General features: G+C 36.6%; 1 protein-coding gene and 1 pseudogene across 3 annotated transcripts in view; both read left to right on the top strand.

Annotated features, from left to right (window-relative positions):
• Positions 1-24,685, top strand: part of ZFPM2 (zinc finger protein, FOG family member 2) — a 458,582-nt gene that overhangs the window by 30,181 nt on the left and 403,716 nt on the right. The window lies entirely within an intron of this gene.
• LOC123946255 lies at positions 11,453-19,759 on the top strand (annotated as a pseudogene).

Below are 24,685 nucleotides of genomic sequence, written 5' to 3'. Positions count from 1 at the left end.
AGTCACAGGCGATCCTGATAAATGATCTCAATTCGGTATCCTTAAGCTACATTTCTAAAATGCTGTTACCCCAGTCTTGAGAACATTGAGAAGTCTGTGTGTGTGTGTGTGTATACGCATGTGTGCGTGAAACGTGTGTGTGTGTGAAACATAGGAAGTGTTGGAACAGGATCAATTGATGAGAGTAAATCCTGCCCAGTAGTTCTTACTCTCCTTATGCATTTTGTTAGTTTTTCAAGACTCTCATAGGTCTCATCATAGTCTGTGTGAATAGATGAAAAATCATACAGTAAGGACCAAGAAAACAGTAACAACAGAACAGTATTTTATGTACATATATACATATACATATATAATGCTGAATAATCCATGCTTTACATGGTTATATAGTCTTTTTAAATGAAGGCGTTTGTATAAGAAGCCAAGAATTACAATTTACCATCTTATGATTTGAATTGCTTTTCCAGGAATTAAGGGTTGTCTCTTCTCTCTGTGGTGTCTGATTAAATGACACACATCAGATTTTCATCATGGCTATAGCTGCGACCAAAATGCTGATGTGTTTCCTTATGGCTTTTTCTGTATAAGCAAAGTGAAATGAAAAATTGAGACTATTGTTTGTATTATTCAGTTTTCCAAGTAATTTCTTGTTTTTCTAGAAGTGTTTCTTATTCCAGTTAAGACAAAACAAAACAAAAAGGATATTAATGGTTAATGTGTGCTGTGATCATGTGAAACTTGGGGACTGGAATTTACCATTGATGTTTTTTGCATTTTAACTCCTGTTCGCTTCTTTTCAAGGGTCAGGTGATGGGGTCTGCTCAATAGTAAGCCAATAAAGGTACTGGTAGATATTCCATATAGTAGATAATCCATTTCAGAATAGGCAGTCAGAATGACCTTTGTAATTATGTAAAAGGATGACCGGGATTTGGAATTTCATTTATATAAGTTTGAAATCTGGAATTTGTTGATTTTATTTGCAAACGATTATGAGGTTGAACAGCACACTCTTCTTGATCCTATGTCATGAATTCTCATATGATCAGCGTGGATAATGGAATATTTCCTTTCCTACTTAAAATGCATTTTCAAAAGGTTTGTAAATATTTGTTTCTCAGGGATCCATTTATCTTCTTCCTCTGTTCCAAAAGAACTATTATAGGGTTACAGAAAAAGATGATAAATGAGCCCAAGGAGTCTGGGTTTAAATTGTCCCACTCTAAGATTGTACTATTATTTAGTAGACATGCAAAATCTTTGAGCCCATTAATGTTAACTGATTAGGTACTGGGTTTTTTTTTTAATGCCAGAATTTTGAAACGAGAATAAGTCAGTCATGGAGCTATGCTGGCTTTTATTTATCCGTAGTTAGATCCATATGAAAATTCAATATAACCAGAAAGAAAAATAGCTGGAAGACATTCCTTTTCAAAGGAATGACCTGGACTTCAGCTGCTCAATTCCCATTCAGTTCTGAAGGCCCGAGTAATACGGTCTGTAATTGTATACAAACCTTGTAAAAGAATGTGACAACAAAACCCATCTGCTCTTAGTAATCCTGGTACACAATACAAGGTAAAACCTGGAATGAACCATTAGGTATGTTGATTAATTAAACTTAACTGATGGTTACCCAGAAATTCTGTTTTATTACAACCTTTACTGAAATTCTCAGTGAAGAGTTTATGCCCCATGTAAGGTGAACATAATGAAACTTGTGTTAATTTAAGACCTTCTAGAAGCTCTGCCTCATCATTCTAAACGATGAAACATTGCATATATTGCATTACTCCAGAGATGGAGATATAGAAGGTGTAGAAGTCCATATTTGGTATGTACTGACCCCCGTGTTTTACAAAAACAATAGAAACCAAAAATACCTATCACAATACATTGGTTTTTCCATTTTCTATATTTTATATTTATATACACAGTCATAGATAGGATTGTGCTTATAAGAAGTGTTTTCCATATTTTTACATGGTGTTAATGATTTTCATTTTGCATTTCTGCTCTGTAGCCTCTCAGTTCATTTACCTAAACATTCTATTTTAAGGCATTTGGCTAGGATCCAGGTTTTATAACTGTTACTGCAATGACTAGATTAATGCATATAGTCATTTGCTTCTAGGTTTTCTCGGAGAATAGATTTCAATCAGTAAGATCAGTAAGATTAGTGAATTAAAGCCTGTCTGCATGGTAGGAAGTTAGGGTGCAGAAGGAAAGGATAAAGAAAACAATTGCAGCTTTGGCATTAGACTTCTAGAATTCCTATGTTCTTGGCAATTCTAGAATTCATTGATTCTGGAATATCAGTGTTCAGTTTTTTGACAGGGATCAAACAATCCAACAGTTTGGTATCATTGAACAATAATTACAAAGGCTGAAGGCAGGCATCCCTTCTGGGAGTCTGTTAAAGCAGTTCAGGTGTGTAATAGTGATTTCCTCGGTTGAGGGTGTGTGTTGAAAATGAACAGAGACATGGCAGTCTACTCCTCATTGACCATTTATTCTGAATGCTGTAGTACAAAAAAGAGATAGAAGGTTCCGCTCTAAAGTTCACGGAATACTTGAGTAATAAAAATATTCAGAGAAGAATAATCAGATAAGTAGACTAGTATAGATTTTAGATAGGAAAGCTTTGTATTGCTTGAAACTTGAGCTGAAAGTTAAAGAAAATGTAAGGTTTTTGGTAGCAAGAAGAAAAGGATGGCTTTCTCAAGATAGGGGGAAACAGGGGCACCTGGGTGGCTCAGTGGGTCAAAGCCTCTGCCTTCTGCCCAGGTCATGGTCCCAGTGTCCTGGGATCGAGCCCCGCATGGGGCTCTCTGCTCAGCAGGGAGCCTGCTTCCCCTCCTCTCTCTCTCTGGCTGCCTCTCTGCCTACCTGTGATCTCTGTCTGTCAAATAAATAAATAAAATCTTTAAAAAAAAAAAAAAGATGGGGGAACAAAGAAAAATTAAACAAATTCTAATTTCTTTTGGGCACTGAACAAAGGAATGGGTTTTTACCTCAATAGATATTTTAGCATACTATTTATTTATTGGGGACTTTTGGAGGATACAAAATTGAACTATATTTCCCCTAGTATAAGAATCACTATATTCTATTTTAATTCAAATTTTTTTATTTAAAATTTACATCAAATTTAACTGGTATCAGTTTTGTATTTAAAGATCTGACTCAGACTCCTTTCATTGGACTCTGGGTTACCCTGAAATTGTGTTCACTATCTTTATGTATTTAATGATTAAGTGTGGCTCACAATAATATTGCTGATTAAACGTGTAAATAAGTGAAATCTGGAGTATTTACTGGGAGAGAAATATTTCTTTATTCCTCATACCAAATATTTGTCTCCTTTAAAATTTATATTCAAAATTCTCGGTGTGAAAAGATAGGTCACCATTTCCCCCTTTGGATAAAATGATTCAATTTTATATAAAAGTGAAACTTATAGTATTTAATTAATGGAGAAATTAGTTATCCAAAATGATTGCCATTTCTCTAGAATCCAGCACCCTCAGCATTCCTCGGAAAGCTTGCTAGAAATGCAGATTCCTAAATTATACTCTAGGTTGACTGGTCCATAACCTTGAGGGAGGGGCCCAGGAATCTGGGTTTTAACAAGCCCTTCAGGTGGTTCTTATGCATGCTTAAGTGAAAAAGTCTGCTAAATTAGTTTTGTTGTGTTTTTGTTTTTAAGGCTAGACTTAATTATGGTGCCTAATTCTTTTAAACTTTATGCATCTCAAGTTTGGGACCAAATATTGGGTGCACAGTCGATAGTGTTGTGCTGATTTTGTACATTGCTGGATGTTTTCGATGTTGTTTCATAAAACTACATTTTAATTTTCTGACCATAGTGGAAGCTTAATTTAACATGCCTAACTAAAATACGCTTGCTTCTTGTATTACTTTAAACTGTGTATTTTAATTTAATTTCATAGTTTGAATTCATGTACTTTAAAATGTGTATTTTCTACATCTGAATTATAATTGATATAATTACTGGGACATAGGTTTTTTTTAAAACCCCTTCAGTGAATTCTGTTAAAGATAATTAGTGGGATATACGATATTGGCAATACATGAGCCCACATCATTTCAACACTAAGGAAGAACATGACTTTAATTTGTAAACAAGTTCAGGCATTACTCCCCCCCCCCTTTTTTTGGGGGGGGTCTACCAGTTCTTTTGAAGTGACTTTAAAAAACATCCGAAGTTTTCATTTCACTGTCTTTCTTTTCTCTTTCTGTTCCCTTTCATTTCTGGATATATTAGTGTGCTTGAGCAGATGAGAGTACGGGTCAGAATTTGCTTTGTAGTTATCTTTATCTTAGACAGTCACCACAAATACTGGTATAAAAATGAGCTCAAATTGTGCTTAAGACTTAGTCCTGCACTGTTATGGGGCACCTGGGTGGCTCAGTGGGTTAGACTTCTGCTGTTGGCTCAGTTCGTGGTCTCGGGGCCGTGGGTTGGGCTGTCTGCTCCACGGGGAGCCTGCTTCCCCCTCACCCTCTGCCTGCCTCTCTGCCTACTTGTGCTCTTTCTCTCTGTCAAAAAAAATAAATAGGAGCGCCTGGGTGGCTCAGTGGGTTAAGCCACTGCCTTCGGCTCAGGTCATGATCTCAGGGTCCTGGGATCGAGTCCCACATCGGGCTCTCTGCTCAGCAGGGAGCCTGCTTCCCTCTCTCTCTCTCTGCCTGCCTCTCTGTCTACTTGTGATCTCTCTCTGTCAAATAAATAAATAAAATCTTAAAAAAAAAAAATAAATAAATAAATAAAATCTTAAAAAAAAAAAAGACTTGTGCTGTTAGAGAATGCTTTTTTGCTTATTGAAGAAAATCTTGGAATGTTAACATTTAGACCTTATCTATCTGCCTGCCTACAGACCCATCTACTTACTACCCACCTACTTCCCTACTTATTTATCTCTACCAGTCGGTTAGAGTTAGGGTAACTCATGCAGATTATTTTGCTCTGGAGAAAATCATTTGTGTATCATAATGTAAAAGTAAATTACATGTATTGCATACGGTTTGAGCTAAATATACAGCTTGGGAACATAATTTACTACCTGGGGATATAAAGTAGGCATTCATTGGGCTCATGGTTTGAATCATGTTACTAGCTAAGCAAACATATAATTCTTCAAACTTAAAATGATGAATAATCATTTGCCTTCCTAACTTTGGCCTTTCACAAGCTGTGTTTTTGGAGTATCAGACTTCTTCCCTACCTCTTCTGAAGGGACTCCTCTCCGTATGGTCATTACAGACAGTGTGTGTGCCTCGCTCTCAGAAATCCATTGGGGCTCTCTGTTCAGGAGGCATGGTAGTAGAGATGTCCTCCCTGACCACCCCATAGAGGACATGCATCCTTCCTTGGTCAGTGGTTGTCACCCTTCGCTGCTTTATTTTTCTTCGAAGCATTTATCACCGCCTGAAATAAGTCCTCCATGCAGGTGAGGACTTCTGTTTGTTGAGTTGTTCTAAGCCATCTATACCCCAGAATCCTGAGCGGATCCCCGACACCAGAAATTTTCTGGCATTCATTTTCTTTCTTCCTCTTCTGGAGTAGAGGGTCCCTTACAGCTGGAATTCTGTCGATTTTGTTATGTCTCCAGTGCTGAGTACGGTGCTAAGCAATAGTAACCAATCAAAGGAAACGGGGGAAGGATACACATGGAAGTGGGCAGAAGTAGAAACGTAGTGTAGTGGGCTAATGTGTTTGTGTTCCTCCTTTGCATCTTATCTGTCTTCATAGTAAAGTCTTACATTAAGAATTCCTAGGTGAGCTGTCTTCATATTGCCCTTTACGTGTTTCTTTAAACATTTTTTTTTCTTAAATTGAAGTTTTTATCAAGGACTAAATTTTTTAAATTGTTCATTTTTAGTTTCTAGTATGAATTTAACTTGAATTTTTAATGTCTTTTAAAGCATCAATAAAGTGTGACTTAATCATACAGGTATCCTACAGATCTGGGCTGTGACAGTAGTCTAATGAGTATAATCACCCACTTCCTGGCCCATTGTTGTCCAGATGTAGCTGTACTTTCAGCAAACAAATCTAAAAAAGTAAACCTCAGGGGAGGGCTCTCAGGATAGGCTGGTTCGAGATGCGGCAAACCACTTACCATGCTAACTTTTTTACATGAAGAAATGTGATTAAGATATGTTAAATGGAAATCTATACAAAACCAGTGAAATTGTTAAAATATTCAAATATGCCATACTGTAACAAGAAAACACTGCAATGCACTGAAATCAGCAGTAGAACAGCTGTGTTTTAAAGGACAGTACTTTGAATGTCACTTGACAATTTGCTTTCAATTAGAAGTAATTTACAGGAAGATGCCCACAAGCTAATCTTTACAGGATAATTAAGTTCCATTTTCTTTACTTTTAATTAAAAAGCAGAAAAGATTTAGCTGATCCATAAAAAATGTTCTGTTTAAACATTCATCAGACTTCACACTCTTTTTTTGTTATTTGTTGTAGCAGATGTTATCAAAAGTGCAGTCTGCTCTGTTTTAAACCCTGAGCATTTGGAAAGTGAAACAGGAGTTGCAGTAGACATGTACTGGTGAGGTATGATCATTTAGCATCTGTATGTTCAAAGAGGATAGAACAGATACTTCTGTTCCATTCCTTAATTATGTTCCATCTGATGCATTTAATTGTACTACAAAACCACATACATTAAAATGAGAAGAAATGCAACTGTCAGTTTTGAACATTATACGTAGTAGGATGATACCTAAAAACCCCCTTTACTGCAGATGTCTTAACGTGTCCCTTGATTCAGACGTAACATATTTTTTATTGTAATTTTAATAATATAAAATTTGACACTGACTATTTTAACTTGAGTTTTTACTCATTGAAAAGCAGGGAGATTTAATTCGAAAGCCATTTAAAACTTTACTCACTGGTTTTTAACATGGTTTTTTAGCATCACTGCTGTTTTTATTTGGCAAAATAAAATATATTGCCAAAGACATTTGGAGCTTTGATTTTAAAACTTACTATTGAACATACTATTTTTTTTTAAGGTGATGAGAGCTGACTAGATCATGAATTGTCATAATTATTCTCACCTCGGACTATGCTAAGGAATTGCATGAAAAATTCTTCAGGCAAGGATTCTTTAGTCCAGTATTATAGTATTTTTTTTTAACCTTTTTATTTTTGGGTAATTAATCTGTTCGTGTTGATAATGGCTTTATTTTTTAGACTTTAAAAGATTTCCCTAATTTGAAAAAAAGTTGAGTCACAATAGAGCAGTCTACGTAAAATTTTTATAGTAATCATTCAATTCACTATGCCTTTTGTCAAACAAGCTTGATTTTCAGTCTTCTGATCAGTGAGTACCTAAAATTTAAAGATCCTATTGGAGTTACCTATTTTTATTTATTTTATTTTCTAATTTCCCTCTGTTCGAGGGATAACTACAAATGACAAGACAGGTTGTTCACATGCCCCTTCATTTATTTGCTTTTGCAATTTACATTTGTATATGTAGGGAATATGCCCAAAGGCACTTTGACCAATATAGTTTAGGAGACTGCAAAATAAAGAAATGCAATTTATTTCAGCATATATTATAAATTTCAGGTAGGAGCTTAATTATAATAATCACAATGCATTCATATAAATGGAGTATGTGTTTGAACATGTAAATGTCATCAGGTTTTGTAATGAACTGGTGAAAATATATGCTTCTCTTATTGAAAGGATAACACTGGAAAAAAAAGATTAAGCATGCCCTGTCTTCCTCCTTCCCTCTTCTCTCTTTGGTAATCAACACCTGGTTTGATTACATCTTTTTGAACTCTGAAAGCTATACTATAAACTCTTTACATAGAAGTTTTTATGAAAGGGAATTGTGGCAAACAGTAGTTAAACTTTCCACTTTCAGGAGAATTCCACTTTTTTTTGTTTTTTTTGTCATCCTGTAATTCAGACTTCCTTTAGTAAATGATCAGCAGTTTTCTTATTGTTCAGGAGAGTGCAGTGATTTCCCTTTGGTGCTTGATTTTCAAGTTTATGGCTGCTTTTGGAAGGATGGGACTGATTCTTATGTATTTGTGGTGCTTTGGAGGAGTTATCAACTGAGATTAGTTTAGGTACCTGTACCCTGTCCGTTGTACCTAAAGCATGGCTAGTACATGATTGGTTCTCATTCGATATTTATTAAATGGCTGGTAGACAATGAAATTTAGACAGAGCTCAATTAGATGCAGTACACACATTTTGTGAATTCTCCTCCTTCTCCTTTCCTTTTCTTTCCATTCTTTTCCTTTTCTTTCTTCCTCCTTCCTTCCTCCCTCCCTCCCTCCCTTCCTCTTTTCCTCCTTCCTTCCTTCCCATAAGATCAAAAGGATCTGTGATCTAAGAAGCTACAAGCAATTGTGTTACTTTCCATCTCCTTCAGGGCTGTACTTCTTGTAAAGCTAGGATTTGTGAATACTGACCTTCTCACAAACTATACATATAGAACAATTAGATTATTTTTCATAAATACAGAAATAATCAGAAATAATGTCCTACTTCAAGACATCAAAAAAAAGATAGATTTTTTCTTGTCTATATTTAATTTATTGGGTTTTTTTTTTTTTAGCTTTTGTAATTGTGGTGGCTCACCCCTTCCCCACACCTCATGTTTGATTACTATAATGTTTCTAGCTTTTATTTCTATATCTAAACACATTTATATTTCTTGCCTGTTTTTTCTAAGAATTAGTCTTGACCTGGCATCTGTTTTTCCTCTTTATTCCTTCACCCTGCTTGTAATCCTTCCTCCCTCAAGTCTATCCTGTTGACGTTCCAGAAACAACTGACATCTTGTCATCATTGTTTAAAATCTGCTATGGCTCCCTATTACCTACTTCATTAAGTCCAGATTCTTCTTCTTTGGTTCTAGGACTTCCCATTGCTATTCCTTTTTCAAGTTATTTCTTATACTTCCTAGGCCATAAGGAACCTTTGTCTTCCTATACTCCATCCCACAATGTCCATTTATTTCCAGTCCCTGCTCCTGACCTTTGCTTATGTAATTACCTGCCTTTCCCTCTTCATCATCTAAATCTTCCACACTGAAAAGGTCCAGTGGAATTCTCACTTGTTCCAAGAAGCTTCCCATTATTCTTCTTATCCTCAGTCTTTACTGTTTAATATTTCTTTTGCAAAAATAGTGTCAGACATTTTGGCATTTTTTTCTATACATATTTTTTCTACATATAGATTAGCTTTGTCTCCCTATGAAGAACATATGTTTTCATAAAATAAGAAAAGAGTCCTTCTGTCCTTTTGCTTTTTTCTAAACCCTAAATCTCATAGCATGATGGTAAGCAGGTGATAGGCATTTATATCGTGTCTCATTTGACTTGTAAAAAGCAGACTTGTAAAAAGTATATTAGAACTTCCCTAAGTGGCTGCATACATGTTTTGGGGGAAAGTATGGAATAATATTTTCTCATACATTTAGAGTAAGTCCCCCTGCCAAAGACTTGGGGATTATGTTTCATGTTTGTTTCTAGAGCGATTTTCTGCCACTTGGGAAAAAAGTATTCTTTTAAAAGATCATTACCATTCGCTTGGCGAGATAAATCATCAGTTTTTAAGGACTATCATTTTAGTTCTCAATAACTCATTTTGGAGCTAAGATGTTAGTGAAAGGAAGGACGTGTAAGTCATCTGTCTCTTTACCCGTGGAGTGGTGGTGCCTCTGCCTGTTACTGGGTTCATCCGAGCCTTTGCATATTTGTAATTACCCTTCCATAAATAGTTCGCAACTTGACCACAGCATTTTACTGCTCCGTTAGAATGAGGCCCAAGGTCCAAGTTAAAAGCAAAATCCTCAATGAATTTAACAAAATTAAGCAAAGAGCTTTAGGTTATAAGAGCAGAGTTAATGGATTCAGCTGTTCTTTACTTTCACTTTAACCAACAAATTTTGCATTCATTTTCCAGATGTGAGCCTCATTCAATTAAAATGGAGTCAAAGTAATTTTGTGAAACTCTTACATCACCCCTGGAGATAATTGGAGATAATCTAGTGTGTCACAACACTAGAGCTAGCAAATCAGCATTTGGGGGGTCGGTTTCGTAACTGTATGGCTGAAGTATTTCAAGATTAATTTTTAATGCATATTGGCAAACTGTTGCTGGGGTTGTTCATGTGACTCACCTGTGGCCTGAGCTGGATTACGGTGGGGAATCCTGGAATTCAGAGGCAGCCAATCCCAGAGCGAGGGACAGTATATAGCGGTGTTCCTTGAAGTGTGGTTGGTTCAAGGACCAAAGCCATCAGCAGCACCTGGAAGGCGGTTAGTAAAACAAATCCGTGGGCTCCACCTCAGACCTCCTAACCCGGAAGCTCTGGCTGGAGCTCAGGAATATAGAGTAACACCCTCCTCTCCAGGTAGGAGAGCTTCTGTCTGAGAAACCGTGGAGTCCAGCTCCTATCATTATCAGATAAACCCACCCTCTGTATTGCAATTGAACAAGCTATTTCTAATGATTTCTGATCTCTCGCCCATTGTCATAAAACGCAGACAAACCGAATCAAGTTTTCTTAAAATATGGGTTATTGCACAATTTTCATCTGTATTTTGAAGTGTATTCTCAACTGATTCATCTGAGCTGATTAAAATGCAAACAAAAGAGCTAGATCGCAGTGATAAGCAATGGAAATTCCACAGCCTCTTCTAAGAGCACATGTGTGCTTTATTCGGCTTTGAGCCCTTCCCACCCAGCAGAGAACAAAAGCAACTGTAGAGCGACCTTATTCTGGCCGGGTCTTGGCATTTAGGTGCATTTCATTTCCGCGCATGGCTGTGTTCTGTCTTCATACAGGAAACTCTCGGCAGAATCAGTCGAAACTCTGATTGCTTGAACTACTCGATCAGGCTGATGTTTTCCTAATGAACAGAGGATTTTTAATCTCCATACCAAATAATTAATTGTTTTTCCATATCGAGGTGCTAGATAGTGACATGGAGTTCTGTATTAGTTATAATACAGGACTTGTAAAATAACTCGACCATTTCTTGAGATCTTCAAGTGTTCATAGTTTGCTATGTAAATGTGTTGGCCATATATTGATCTCTGTCAACATCAATAAATAAGATCAGTAATTAGTGTCATTTAAAAATGTAGATTACAGGGATGCCTTGGTGGCTCAGTGGGTTAAACCTCTGCCTTCTGCTCAGGTCATGATCCGAGAGTCCTGGGATCGAGCCCCGCATGGGGCTCTGTGCTCGACAGGGAGCCTGCTTCCCCCCTCCCCGCCCCCCGCCTGCCTCTCTGCCTACTTGTGATCTCTGTCTATCAAATAAATAAATAAATAAAACTCTTAAAAATATAGATTACAGCAGCTCTCTGTCTTCTCTGCCCTGGGAGCACCTCTGCTGCCAAAGCCCACCCCCATCTCCTGAAAATGTCCGTCTGCGCCAAGTTTGTCTCCAACCCCTTGCTGGTCAGGAGAGCATCTCAGCTGTTGAGCTGATCACTGTCTGCAGTGGAGCTAAACCACTGGAGATGCTGACAGAGGAGAACCTCAGCAGCTTGGCAGCCCCTCGTCTCCTGACCTCACTGATTCCTAACTGTGGCTTCTGAACCAGCGCCATTTCACGGGACATGGACCCAGCAGCCTAGTGCGCTGGGTCTGGGGCTGCCATGGTAGGGATGGTTGGCTCTGGGGCTGTGTTTGGGAAACTCATCATTGGTTATGGCAGGAACCCCTCTCTGGAGCAATTGCTCTTCCCCTACACCATTTTGGGCTTTGCCCTCTTGGTCACCATGGGGCTCTTGTGCCTGATGGTGGTGGCCTTTCTCATCCTCTTCGCCATGGGACGGAGCCATGTCCACCCCCATAGGTCCTTCTCCTGTGTGTCATCTGCCATTTATGTTCCTTTTCCTATACCTTCCCAGACAGCCTGGGTTGCCTCAGGGTTTGACAGAGAGAAGACAAATACTATGTTAATAAGAAAAACATATGGAGATTATGTCAACTCTTATAGTTACATAAATTGTTTCTGAAAATGAACTTTTCATAATAATGCTTTATAGAAACTGCAAGCTTGGCTATAATCTATTCTGCATATATGAATGTGTGGGTATAATATCATGGAAGCCCTGCAGTATGTTGTAGAGTATAGGAGGAGAATTTTTGGCTTTGCCAGTTTAGTGTAGCTTAGAGCTGAGACTCAATTATAACTTCCAGGGCATCTAGAAGTAAAATCATATTTGACTTTTATTTAGGTAAAGGTAGAATTTGCCTGACCAAAATCTTTTCTCTATCTTAGGTTGTGTAATATTGTGGAGTAGCAATAGTTATACTGGATCTGGCTTGACTGATCTTTATATTGGTGCTACTAAGTCTGTATTTTACATCTAACTGATTGTATTGAATTTGTGTTATGTCTGATACCGGCTGGGAAGTTATAATGCCCTGGAGGGTTATTACTATTAGTGATACCGAGATGCTGTGATGATAACAAGCTCTTCTTTTCATCTAGAACAACTCTGTTTTATCATGCTTAGGTTTTTGTCACATTCTGTTTATTATGTTCATTTATTTTAATTTTACTGATGTTATTTAAATGCCTGTTTGTATCATACTGCTAGACTCTTGGAAGGTGGAGAAAGCAAGCTATGTAAGTAAAACACGGTTTTTTGTTTTTTGTTTTTCCTCAAAAGGGTTTTCCTCTATGAGTGAATCAATGTGGGGGAAGACTGTCCCAATGTGGAAGGTAGCTCTTTTCGTTAACCTACTTATAATATTGGCATCTTGTGCCATGAAGCTCAAATTTGATACATTTTATTGATTGAATCCCAGAATTTTGGTATAGAGTTTCCTGGGCTCAGGAGAATGACCCTAGGTCTGGAGTCACAAATGAAAGTTTTGTTTTGCTTTGTTTTCTTCTGGTGTAACTGCTGATTTTATTATCCGACAATATTTCCAAATTGAGCAGCTCTGTTTAGAGCTTTGGAAGGTGCTGAGACACCTCCCATGGTGAAGGAACTCTTGGTTGATATTTTTTTTGCTTGTATGCTTTGTCAAGGGATTTGTGGAAGTGTCAAGGTTGAATGTGTATCTTCAGTTTGATTTATATGTTTGAGGACTTTGAGACTCAGGCTTCTTGGATATTACATGTCCACTGAACTATCTCTTAGTATGTATTTAAGTCTTTGATAAAATTTTAAGTTGTTATTTAAATTATTATTCATTTCATCTATGATGCTAGTAGTGTCTTTTATTATTTTTTTATTATTTTTTTTCTTTTTTTTTAAAGATTTTATTTATTTATTTGACAGACAGAGATCACAAGTAAGCAGAGAGGCAGGCAGAGAGAGAGAGAGGGAGAAGCAGGCTCCCTGCTGAGCAGAGAGCCCGATGTGGGGCTCGATCCCAGGACCCTGGGATCATGACCTGAGCGGAAGGCAGAGGCTTTAACCCATTGAGCCACCCAGGCGCCCCAGTAGTGTCTTTTATGTATGTGTGTTTCTTTGACTTGACAAATACATAGAAAACATGTTAATTCGTCCATTGTGTGTGGCCACATCACCAAGAGTGCCTTTGAAAAGATCGTTTGGTACAGTTGCTCTAAGGTGGAAGGATGGCTAAATTATTTGATTTTAAAATATTTTATATAACAGGGCTTTTTGAGCTTCATGTTTATTTTTTTCAATGAAGGAAGGAATGATGATCGTAGGTATTTTTGGGTGCCGATTGTAGTATTGTGATACATGCTTTAATTTAGGTTATCTCATATTGCCTTCACAATGACACTCCAGGTTAGACTCAGAGGAATAAAGAGCATGCCTGAGATACAAACCCAGTTCTAACTCCCAGTGCCACTGTGTTTCTACCCTGACGTGCTTCCTCTTGCCATGAGGCCATGTGCTAATATTTGGTGGAGGGTACAATAGTAAAAGCCATTTGCAAAGGAGTGGAAAAGCCAGATAGCTTTGGTGAAGACAGGACATAGGGAATTCTAAGGAGCTGTGTGGGCCCTCTGCTTTGAGAGTAAGGAAGGAGGAAGATCCATTGTCCAAAATCAATTTTCCTTTCTCTAATTTCCTCAAAATTAGTTTATATAATTGATAGATAGGTATTTATCAGTGTGTGCTTTACAGCCTGTCTTGTCCACTTGTGTGTTGTGGAAAATTAAGTTAAAATCATCTTTTTTTTTTTTTTTTGGAAAAAAAAAAAAGAGAGAAGGGTGTGTTGTAGGCAAAATCAGTACCAATTGTATGCTGGTTTTAGCTTGACTCCAGAATTCTGGTACTAAATGAAGATTTTTATTTGTATACTGTTTATTCAAAAGTTGGGGACACTGAAAATATATTTATTTACTGATATGTATGAACTACCTTTTACTAAGACAATCTTCTTGGTATGTGTGGTATGGGAACACTATTTCCCATATGTACAACTCATTTGAAGCTTTCTTATTCCAGGGTTGAATAGATGGTTGCTAGATAAAGGCATCCATAAAATAATAATTGAGTGTATTTATAAAAAAATAACTTTCCATTTTGGTTTGTAGGATACACTTGTAAATTTTTATAATGTTACGGCATATTGTCCAGATTTGTTGATTGGGGGAGGGGAGAACTAATGTAATTCAGACAAGCAATAATTACTAGGTCAAGAAATAGGGCAATTAAAAAATGATTCATGGTAAGTAGGAGTGAGACATTTATATTCTGAAAATTAATTATGGGACATTTTATTTAAATTATAATCAGGAAGAAAAGTTCAGGGAAAAGAAAGAGGTTCAGGGAAATTTTATATGTACTCATCTTGAGTACAAATTAGTAAAGATCTTAAATTCAACTAAAGTGTCAGAGTCCCTTAAAGAGATTGGAAAGCCCTATTTCACTGTAACTAAAATGCCTGAAGTTTTAACCTCCAAACTAAAATATAATCAAATGTAGAAAGTGTGAGTGTTTTGGTAAGTCTACATATATATCCATGATGCAAGAGTACCAAAGACGTGGATACTTGATTTTACAGGCTTAACAACAATGTGTTCCATTGGCCAATGCAAGTGTGAGATCCTCATATAAAATCCTCAACAAATTATAAATTATAAAATATAAAAATATAAATAAATATATTTATATTTAAAATATAAAAATATATATAATCATATAAAATCATCAACAAATTATAAATTATAAAATTATAAAATATAAATAAATATATAAAAATAAAAATATAAAAATTATAAAATCCTCTACAAATTATAAAAATAAATTATTTTATGTTTACTTAAGCAACAACAATATCCAGCTGCAATCCATTTATTGTATAGTGCCTTCTCAGAAGCTGGCTTTAACTCTGAAGGTTTGATGTCTCACAGCCTTGGTCTTTGGCCTTGAGGGCACTGATCATTACTGCTCTTATTGGACTCCCATTTAGTCCTTCCTTTTTTTTTTTTTTTTTTTTTTTTCCCCCACTTTGGCTCCTTCTCCTTCCACCTCATTTCCGCATTGAATTTTTCTGTCCTGGACCCTGTTATCTCAGCTTACTCTCAGCTTTTCAAACTCCTTTTGTACTCACTCTGATGAGCCCAACCTAGTTTATGAGTGGGGATGTAGAGGGCCCTGGCCTGCCCTTTCCTATTTATTAGGCATTAGGGTATTTGGCATGTTTTCAGTGTGAGCTATGGGGTTCTCATAACTCACAGGATAAAACTAATATACAGTAATTTTAGATCCAGTAGTAGCTGAATGGCAGATCATTGGTCTTTCAATTTGCAAGCCTGCTCTTCCCATGGCTAATGTGAGAAATCTTGTTTGATTTTCAAATGGTGATATCAAAGACAGGGCTTTAGATTTGAGGACTAGAAATCCCACACCTGAATTGCTCAGAATGTGTTTGCTGGAATCAGATAAAATTCCTTCCAGTGGTTGGTAAACCTCTCTTAGGGTAACAAATTGAAGAATAGAGTAAATTTCATCATCAGATATTCAATTTCAATATTTAAAATAAGTGATCAAATGTAATGCATAATCTCCAAAGTAGTTTGTAGAAGTGACCAATGTAAGTAATGGAATTTGGGTTTAAAAAGGATTCTCTTTGCCATGGGAAAGCATTTTCAGATATCCATCTAGTAAGACCAACATGCAGGAGTTAGCTTCTGGTGTTTTAGTTGTTGTTTATTAAGCAAATAGAGTGGGGAGAAGGCCCAGAGTCAACCCATTGCTTTTTTTTTTTTTAAAGATTTTATTTATTTATTTGACAGGGAGAGATCACAAGTAGGCAGAGAGGCAGGCAGAGAGAGAGGGGGAGAAGCAGGCTCCCCGCTGATCAGAGAGCCTGAAGTGGGACTCGATCCCAGGACCCTGAGATCCTGACCTGAGCCGAAGGCAGAGGCTTAACCCACTGAACCACCCAGGTGCCCCCCACCATATTGCTTTTTAAAGGTGGGGAAAAAAATGATTTATCTTTTAGTCCATTCAGAGTGGTTCTCCCAGGAGAAAGACTTATGTACCTAGCCACAAACACTTTACTCAGCTGTATGGGCTTAAAAATGTAGACACTTTTAAATGTAGACAACTTGATTTAACTGCTCCGTTCCTTTAGTTTACCATGCTGCTTGGAATACTCAGAGTTTTTCAAGATGATTGATGATTTCTAATACCCTGGCAATTAATTTAGCCTCTGTTAATGCAGAGGTATAAGACTGACATCATCTTTATAAATTTACCATTTAGTTAATCCAGTCGTATTGGTTGATTAGTGGTTAAAATCCAAGCATCCCATTAGATACCCAAATGATACTATAATATCTCAAAAATAAATGTCCATGCTAATTTTGAATGTAGAATGACATACTGACTTGGGAAAACACTGAATTGATGTCACTTGCCTTTTAATGGTGTGTGGATGTTATGGCGCTTTGCATAATTTGATCAGCGGGCAAGCTGTACAACACAGAGTTACCTCCCTTAGACTTCCTACCTATAATCTAGGGTAGTTTTCTTGGTAGGTAGTGAGAGATCTAGAAACAAAGATTTCTAGACACTGACTGAGGAATCACTAGAGACACATCTTTCAAGAGAACCATTTGTATAGTTTCCACAAATAACTCTTTATTAAAGAGACTATGAAGAGATATTAAATCTCTGCATGAAAGATAAGTTAGATAGACATCATACTAAGAATATATTTTTTCAATTTTTATTTATTTATTTGAGAGAGAGAGAGAGCATGCACATGTGTGAGTGGGGGTATGCGGTGGTCAGAGGGAGAGGGAGGAAGGGAATCTTAAGCAGGCTCCATGTCCAGCACAGAGCCTGATGTAGGGTTCAATCTCATGACTCTGAGATCATGAGCCCAGTCAAAATCAAGAGCCAGGCGCTTCACTGACTGAGTCACCCAGGTGCCCCATACTGAGAATATTTTTATATTAAATATAAAGTGGGGAAGTTGGATAAACATACAATAAGGATAATTTTTTTAAGGAGATGAAATGTAATTGCTGTGGTTGCTAGTATTTCCTATTAAAACTGTATAAATTAATCTAAGGCCCTGGGATTTTAATCTCCTGGTCCATATTCTCGCACCACTCTGAGCCTAATCAGGCTAATGTGGGTGCTATAGGCATTCAGAAATTAAATTGAAATATTGATGCTTGACTTTAAGTACAAAGCAAGTGAGACAAGCACAGTGTTTTCTTCCTTTATTTTATTTCTGAATAAATTTATTCATTTTATTATGACATGGAAGACTATGTTAACTCTTTTACTCCCCAGTTCTTTTTCTCTAAACTCCCACTGCAAAATGACTGTATTTTGTCATATCTAGAAAAATGTGGAATGCATACATCCTCTTTCTCTTTTCCAAGTTGTTATTGCTGGTGTCCATAAACGTTAACGTGGGGGAGAGAAAAGCGGGGTTGGCTAATATGAGAGTAAGTGGGGTGTGGACTTGACTTGTGTTCTGGGAAGGAAGGAAATATTTCTGGAGGAAGGAGGCGTGCTGCGGGATCTTGGGCCACAGCTCTGGATTCTGGAAGAAGCAATTGTCAGCAAATAATTCTTATTACCCACAATTCCAGGAATGGTCTTCATCTAGCTTCAGCTGAATGGACCCTTTATTTTTATTCCATTAATAGAGACAAAAAATTTAGATCATAAATGCTGGATGAACATTTCCTATCTAATTTCAATATGTCTGTATGAGTAGGTCAGTCAAGAGGCTGTAAATGACTGAAGTCAGATCTTCTTATGTTCTGGTAGTAGAGAGAGAGAAAGAGTTAAAGAGGGATAGGTAGAGGTAAGAGAACTGGAGATGCCAGAAGCGTCTTAGATGAAGGGAGTGGTCACTTCAGGAGTGGGAAGTTGAGTAGAACTGTCTAGCGTGCTGTTGTGTTGGCTGGGATCTTCAAAATGCCTGGTGGATAATAGCTGCTCCACAAAAATACATCTCTCCATTGTCTGGGACTGGTCACTTCTATTATTATCTTTGTTTAGCTTGAGGCAATGTGTGGTTTTGACCTAGGAACTTTTTGAAGTTCATGGCTCTGAATCTCAGTGGTTTTGTTTCATTTGATTTACAAAGTACGTTTTAACATTAACTTTGCAATGAAAGAGCTTTATTCCCAGAAGATGTTTTAGCCAGGGGTATACTTGTCATGATTTATGACCAGAGCAAATAATAAAATATATAAAACCACATATGATGGGGCCCATTAAGTTATTTCTAGATAACTTTGCTCCTAAGTTAAACTGGCTATGTTTTTCCATGTCTGTGTCTGATAAGTAGATTTATCTCAACATCAGGTTTTCACAAGATTAATAATCCCTCTTTGTTAAGAGAGTCTGGTTTAAAATTGAAGACAGTTATCCTGATGTGAATTTTATAAACATGTGCTAAATAATATTATGCTTTCATACATTTAAAGCATATCTGATATTATAACTATACTTTAAATCAGATGTCTTAAAGAAATGGGAAGTATACTTAGTAAGAAAAAAAGTAGTTAGGCTAAAAAGATTTTTTTCTTTTGCTTGAATAATACTAGGCTTTCAAAGCTATAACCTGAATTATTAGCACATATAAATCCATCTTCTTAATTAAATGGGGCCTTTGGCCATTGAACACCAGCATATGGACAGAGGTAGTTACTAAATGTTATTATGAGGCTGGCCTGGCCACATAATCCATTAGAGGTAGGATTCAGTTATATTGGTAGCAGCAAAGTGATTTTTATGGTTGTAAGAATCCTCTCTTTGTTCTGTCAGTATCAATTATTTCAGTACTAATAAAAATCTAAAAAGGGGGTCAAGTTTATGATCTGTACTTTGGATGGATAATTTGTAACATTTCTATCCAATAAGCCAAGAGTTCCTTTCTTTCTGGAAAGGACCTGTGCTGTGTGGCTTGTCTAAATTACCCCAGTGTGTAGCTATAGGGAAAGTGAACATGATATCATGGGATTGTAATTTTAGAAAACTTCACTGAAGTATATGAATAGATATTAAAATAATAAATATGCACTTATGATAGTATGTCTATATGTGTTTAGGATTGCAGTAGTGAATATTACACATTTTCTTTGGCGATTTTATCAGTGGCAATCAATTTGCTTAAGACTTTCAGAGAAATAACTTACAGTAATATGTTGAAATTTGTGGTGACAAGTGAGAGGAAATCTGTGTACTCATTCAAAGTTTTGGTCCACCTTTTAGGTGGACCACCAGCAAATTACTGAAGAGAACTCCTTAAAACAATAGTGCAAAGTAAATCAAGGGCAGAACTGGCATGGTATAACGGGGGGGAATAATGGAACTTATTTTATGATGTGAAACCACATCATGAGAGGATAACGTAAGACGTTGTGCACGTATATATTTTGCAAGTCATGGAGCCCTGGAATTCAAGATGTTAGATAGAGCTTCCTAAAATCCCAGAAGTGTTAAGCCTCTATTTAATACTGTTGGTTCTTTCTGTGTGTGAGCCTATGTCCACACACCATGGCGATATTGTCAAGGTATATGCGGAGCTGGTCAAACAAGGTTTACGGCAAGGAGATGGAGATAGGAAACAGACTAATAGTCTCTCCAACGTCCAAAGAGTTGAATTTGCCAAGGATTGGTACTTTCAGGTAATGATGGACTCAATGATGTGGATCTGTATACTTTCCTAGTAATAATGCAGAGGTAATTTTACTGCCCACATCCAAGAACAGAAGGGAACTTTAGGAAGAGTTTGTAAATTTAGGGGAAGAAAACCAGATTAAATGGTTAAGTTGGGTTACAGAGGTTATCTATCAAAAGGCATAGGCTCTTTAGAGCCATCAGAAGGCAATAAAGGAAAACAGACCAGGATATAGACCCCTCAAATGGTTATGTGATTTCAAATTCAGGAAATTTGTAAATGAACAGGAATATTAAGTTATGGAGTTATGGCTGGAGATATGAAATTAAAATATAGATAATTTGTATATGCTGTGAAAAAAAAGAAAGGTGATACTCTTACATAAGAATAGAATATGATGCTGGATTAGACTGTTAACTGTAGAAAGAAGGTGCTATAAAGGACATTATTAGGATAACCGGCAAAATTTGACTATATATTACATAGTTATATAATTGACTATATATTAGAAAATTGACTATATATTACATAGTTATGTCTACCAACATTAATTATCCTTAATTAGTGAAATGTACAATGGTTGCATATGAGAATGTCCTTGTTCTTACAATACATACTGAGTACTTAGAATAAAGGGCCATAAAGCTTGCAACTTACTTCAAAAGGTTTAGCAAAATGATAACAGTGATATTTTTATTACTGAGAAAGAGACATAAAACACATGTGGAAAAATGTTAGCAGTTTGTAATTCTAGGTGAATGATGTGTGGGCATTTATTATGTAAGTATTGTAACTTTCTGAAGATTTAAAACATACTCAATAAAAGGTAGAAAAAATAGATGCAACTAGCTAGTAAAATTACTAGTACTACTACTACAACTAGTAATAATAATAATGATAATAGTAATCATACATGTGTACTGAGCTTTATACGTAGATGGAAATCTTGATACACAGATATCCAAAGGGCAGAATAACTATGATTGAGATACTAGAGTACAATGTTCACTATGAGTTCTAAGGTTAATTTAAATAGGTTTGTATCTGTGTATGCCTAACACTAATGGAAAATTCTCCTTGAACATTTTCTTGAAGGACAATGAACTTTGCAAGTTACCAAACATATTGTTGAATTGTGTTGGAGATAATATTGTGATGTATAAAGAGGAGAAAGAAAGTAGGAAAAGAAAGCTCTTCTAAATTTTATCCATTAGGAGTGTGACATACTAGGAATTATAACTGGAAGAAAGATAAGGTTGATGATAATGATCAGAATAGAATGTAACTGAAAACATGTAAATAAAGAAGAAACTTCAGAAAATGCAGTAGAAAATGGTAGAAAAATGTTCCAGGTATGAATGATACTCAAAATCCATAGATCATCTCCCCCTTCATATACGTAAGGTCACTAAGTGTTCTGACTAGCATGGTGTTAAATTTCACCATCTTCCTCTTTAAGCCTTAGGGAAACAAGAAGTCCATTACTGTCTCGATGGACAGAAGACTCCTCCTTGGCCAATTGTCTGGATCTTCTATTCTTACTGTATAATCTTTGTGGATCTTTTTTTGTCTGCTTAACATGGAAGCAAAGGACCTGCAGAAGGTCAAGGAAACACATACTTTGGTTTTCACCTCCTCAGTTCAGCCAACCATTCATGAACTCTCATTCATATTTCACAACATTCCTTTTTATCAGGTACCCCTAGAAACCATTTTTACCTCTTTTTGACAGACCTTGCCTTCTAAGTCCATTTTTAATTTTATGTTCCTTTCTGTCTGTTTCTTAAGCCTCCGTTGAAGTACCAGGACACTTTTTTCTCTTTTAATTTCAAACTGTCACTTAAAGGGATCTGATGAAGAGTAGTCTAGATTTCACAAGGCACTTCTACCAGTGCCGTAATAATGGATACTTTTGTGTCCATTTTTGTGTACATTTCATCAATACCAGATTGATGAATCTGGTATTCAGGAATACCAGAGGAAAAGAGATGTCACATGGATAAATAAAATGCTTTAAAAATATAAGTAATGAAGGCTACAAAAATGGAAGGTAGATTATTTGGCCAAAAAAATTGCAATTAGAACCTGAATTGCATGTTTAAGTCATAGAAAAGCAACAACTACAACAAAATAAAATGAAAGAAATGAGATAAAGAAAGAACAAAGAAAAAAATGAACACTGCATTCTTTTCTTTTAAATACATTAAAACTCGGGAAAATGATAAAGGAACATTGTTCCTTTATCAGATGGGAAAGGAAAACTCTTAACTGATGACATACAAAAGGCAGAGACTTTTAATAAGTATTTTCTTTACCTCTGTCTTCACACAAAAAGGTCATCTTTGATCTAATCACTGAAATAGCCAACACCTGGGCTGGAGGGCAGAAAGTCATGATAAAGGAAGGAAAGAACTGGAGATTGTGTAAAAAAAATAAAATAAATAAAAATAAAAGGTTATTCAAATGCCCGCATTGGCAAACTTGAATATATAAATGGAACTCTTTTAAGTATGGGGTGTCAATTATTTTCCTCTTTGGGGGCTTTCGGTATGTATGATCTACACAATCTCTTTCAAACAATAAATAGAAATTTTGTATGTGCAGAGTCTAGGGGAAATCAGACAGAACTATGATGGAGCCCCAAATCTCAAGAAATTTGCATACAATAAACTAGTCTTGTGTAAAACTTCCTAATAGAGAAAATGATGTAATATGACTTATTTATAAAATTATTCATAAAAGATGCACCACTAAGCTAAATAAAGTCCTCATGGGTCCACAGATACTTATCAATGGTTTTACAAAACCTCAGGGAAATTTTACCAAGTTACTTAAATATGAGGTTTTTTTTGTTCTTTTGTTTTGTTTTTTGTTTTAATGAGGGAGTTAGATGGGGAGAACAACAAAGGTTTGGCTAAGTGGACAAGCATGGAAACAGGAAAGCAGTGACTCTTCCACCCAAAGTGGTGACTAGTTAACAAGTGAATCTGAGTCGGGGAGAAAATCCTGGATTGGCCAATCTTGTTCTCTATAGAGTAGTTCAAGTTTATGGGAGTAAAGACAACAACTTTTTTCCTTCAGATCTTCTAACTTCCTAGGAAGAATACGGGCTCTTTTCCTAGTATACTGCCCAGGGACTCCTTTGTCAGAACCCAGGCAGTGAATCGTTTGTGATTTTTGTTCATGGTATACATACTGTAACTTGATTTTGATTAAGTATTCTGACAAAGTGTCCCATGATAACTTTATTAGTTTTTTTTTTTTAAGATTTATTTACCTATTTGACAGACAGAGATCACAAGCAGGCAGAGAGGCAGGCAGAGAGAGAGGAGGAAGCAGGCCCCCTGCTGAGCAGGGAGCCCGATGCCGGACTCGATCTCAGGACCCCAGGATCATGACCCGAGCCAAGGCAGAGGCTTAAACCCACTGAGCCACCCAGGCGCCCCTAACTTTATTAGTATTTTGTGGCAAGGAGTTTGGAGCTAATATTTTGTCATTATTATTTGATATTTTTCCAAGGTAAAATTACACAAAATTACCTAAAGTTCTTGAATTTTTTCCTAATCAAATTTTCCAGTAGGAAAAAATTGACCTATTATGTCTTAAGCCCAAATCTGAATTTTAGGATTTATTAACCTTCAGGGGAAAAAAAAAAAAAAGGATTTGCTGGAGAGAAATCAAACAAGGTTTCCGTTGATGGAAAAAAAGCCATGGGATTACCAACTACTTCTTAGGGCCGGTGTAGGAGAGAGAAGAAGAGAGTCAAGGGGAGAAAAGAGTTGCCTAGAGCCCTCTCCCTGCAGGAAAGATTTCCATCAGGAAAGCAAGACAGGAAAAGAGAGGAGAATGGGAGAGGGAGGATTGGACTAAAGCCTTTGGTCTCTTACCAGCACAGTAACAAAAAAGGAGGGAGCCAAGAGAGGATCACACCTTTCTGTATGACCTTTGGGTAGCCAGTGATTCTGCCCACTGGTAAATATGGCGGAGTCAGCGTCCTGGAATGTAACTAAGCAGATTAGAGTCCCTTCCCCTTGTTGGGTAGTGTAGTAAAGATAGGAGTTTGTAAAGGAGCAGACAAGGCCTTGGCATGCAGATTAGATACTATAGGCATAAGTATTTTTTTAATTCTGTCAATTATCAGTCTGTTTATATGTGCACAAAAGTATGCACTCGAAGAAAATTGGCCCATAACCATAGCCCTAGTTAACTTTTGAGGTGAACTATTCTGTTACTCTCTGGAATTCATCAGGTCCAACAATTTGCTCCTATAGTTTATCTGTTCTTTGTTCTGTAACATTTCTCTATTAATACAAGATTATTCCTATATGAATAAAAATACATTTTGTTATCATCAATCACAATATCCTTATTTGATTCCATAGACCATTGCACTTTTCTGTGCCCTGTTCACAGTAAGACATCTTGAAATTTTTGTCTCTGATCTTGTTTCCATTCTTTCATCTCCTGTTCCCAGTAGTCTACTCAACTCCATCCCCATTGAGATCCCTTTCCCTAGTGCTTAACTCCCTGATGTTAAGGTTGCAAATGACTTCC

The sequence above is a fragment of the Meles meles genome, chromosome 1 (assembly GCF_922984935.1).
Source record: "Meles meles chromosome 1, mMelMel3.1 paternal haplotype, whole genome shotgun sequence".
NCBI classification, from domain to species: Eukaryota; Metazoa; Chordata; class Mammalia; order Carnivora; family Mustelidae; genus Meles; species Meles meles.
Note: the sequence above shows the minus strand (reverse complement) of the source record. Positions and strands in the feature narration are given on the sequence as shown.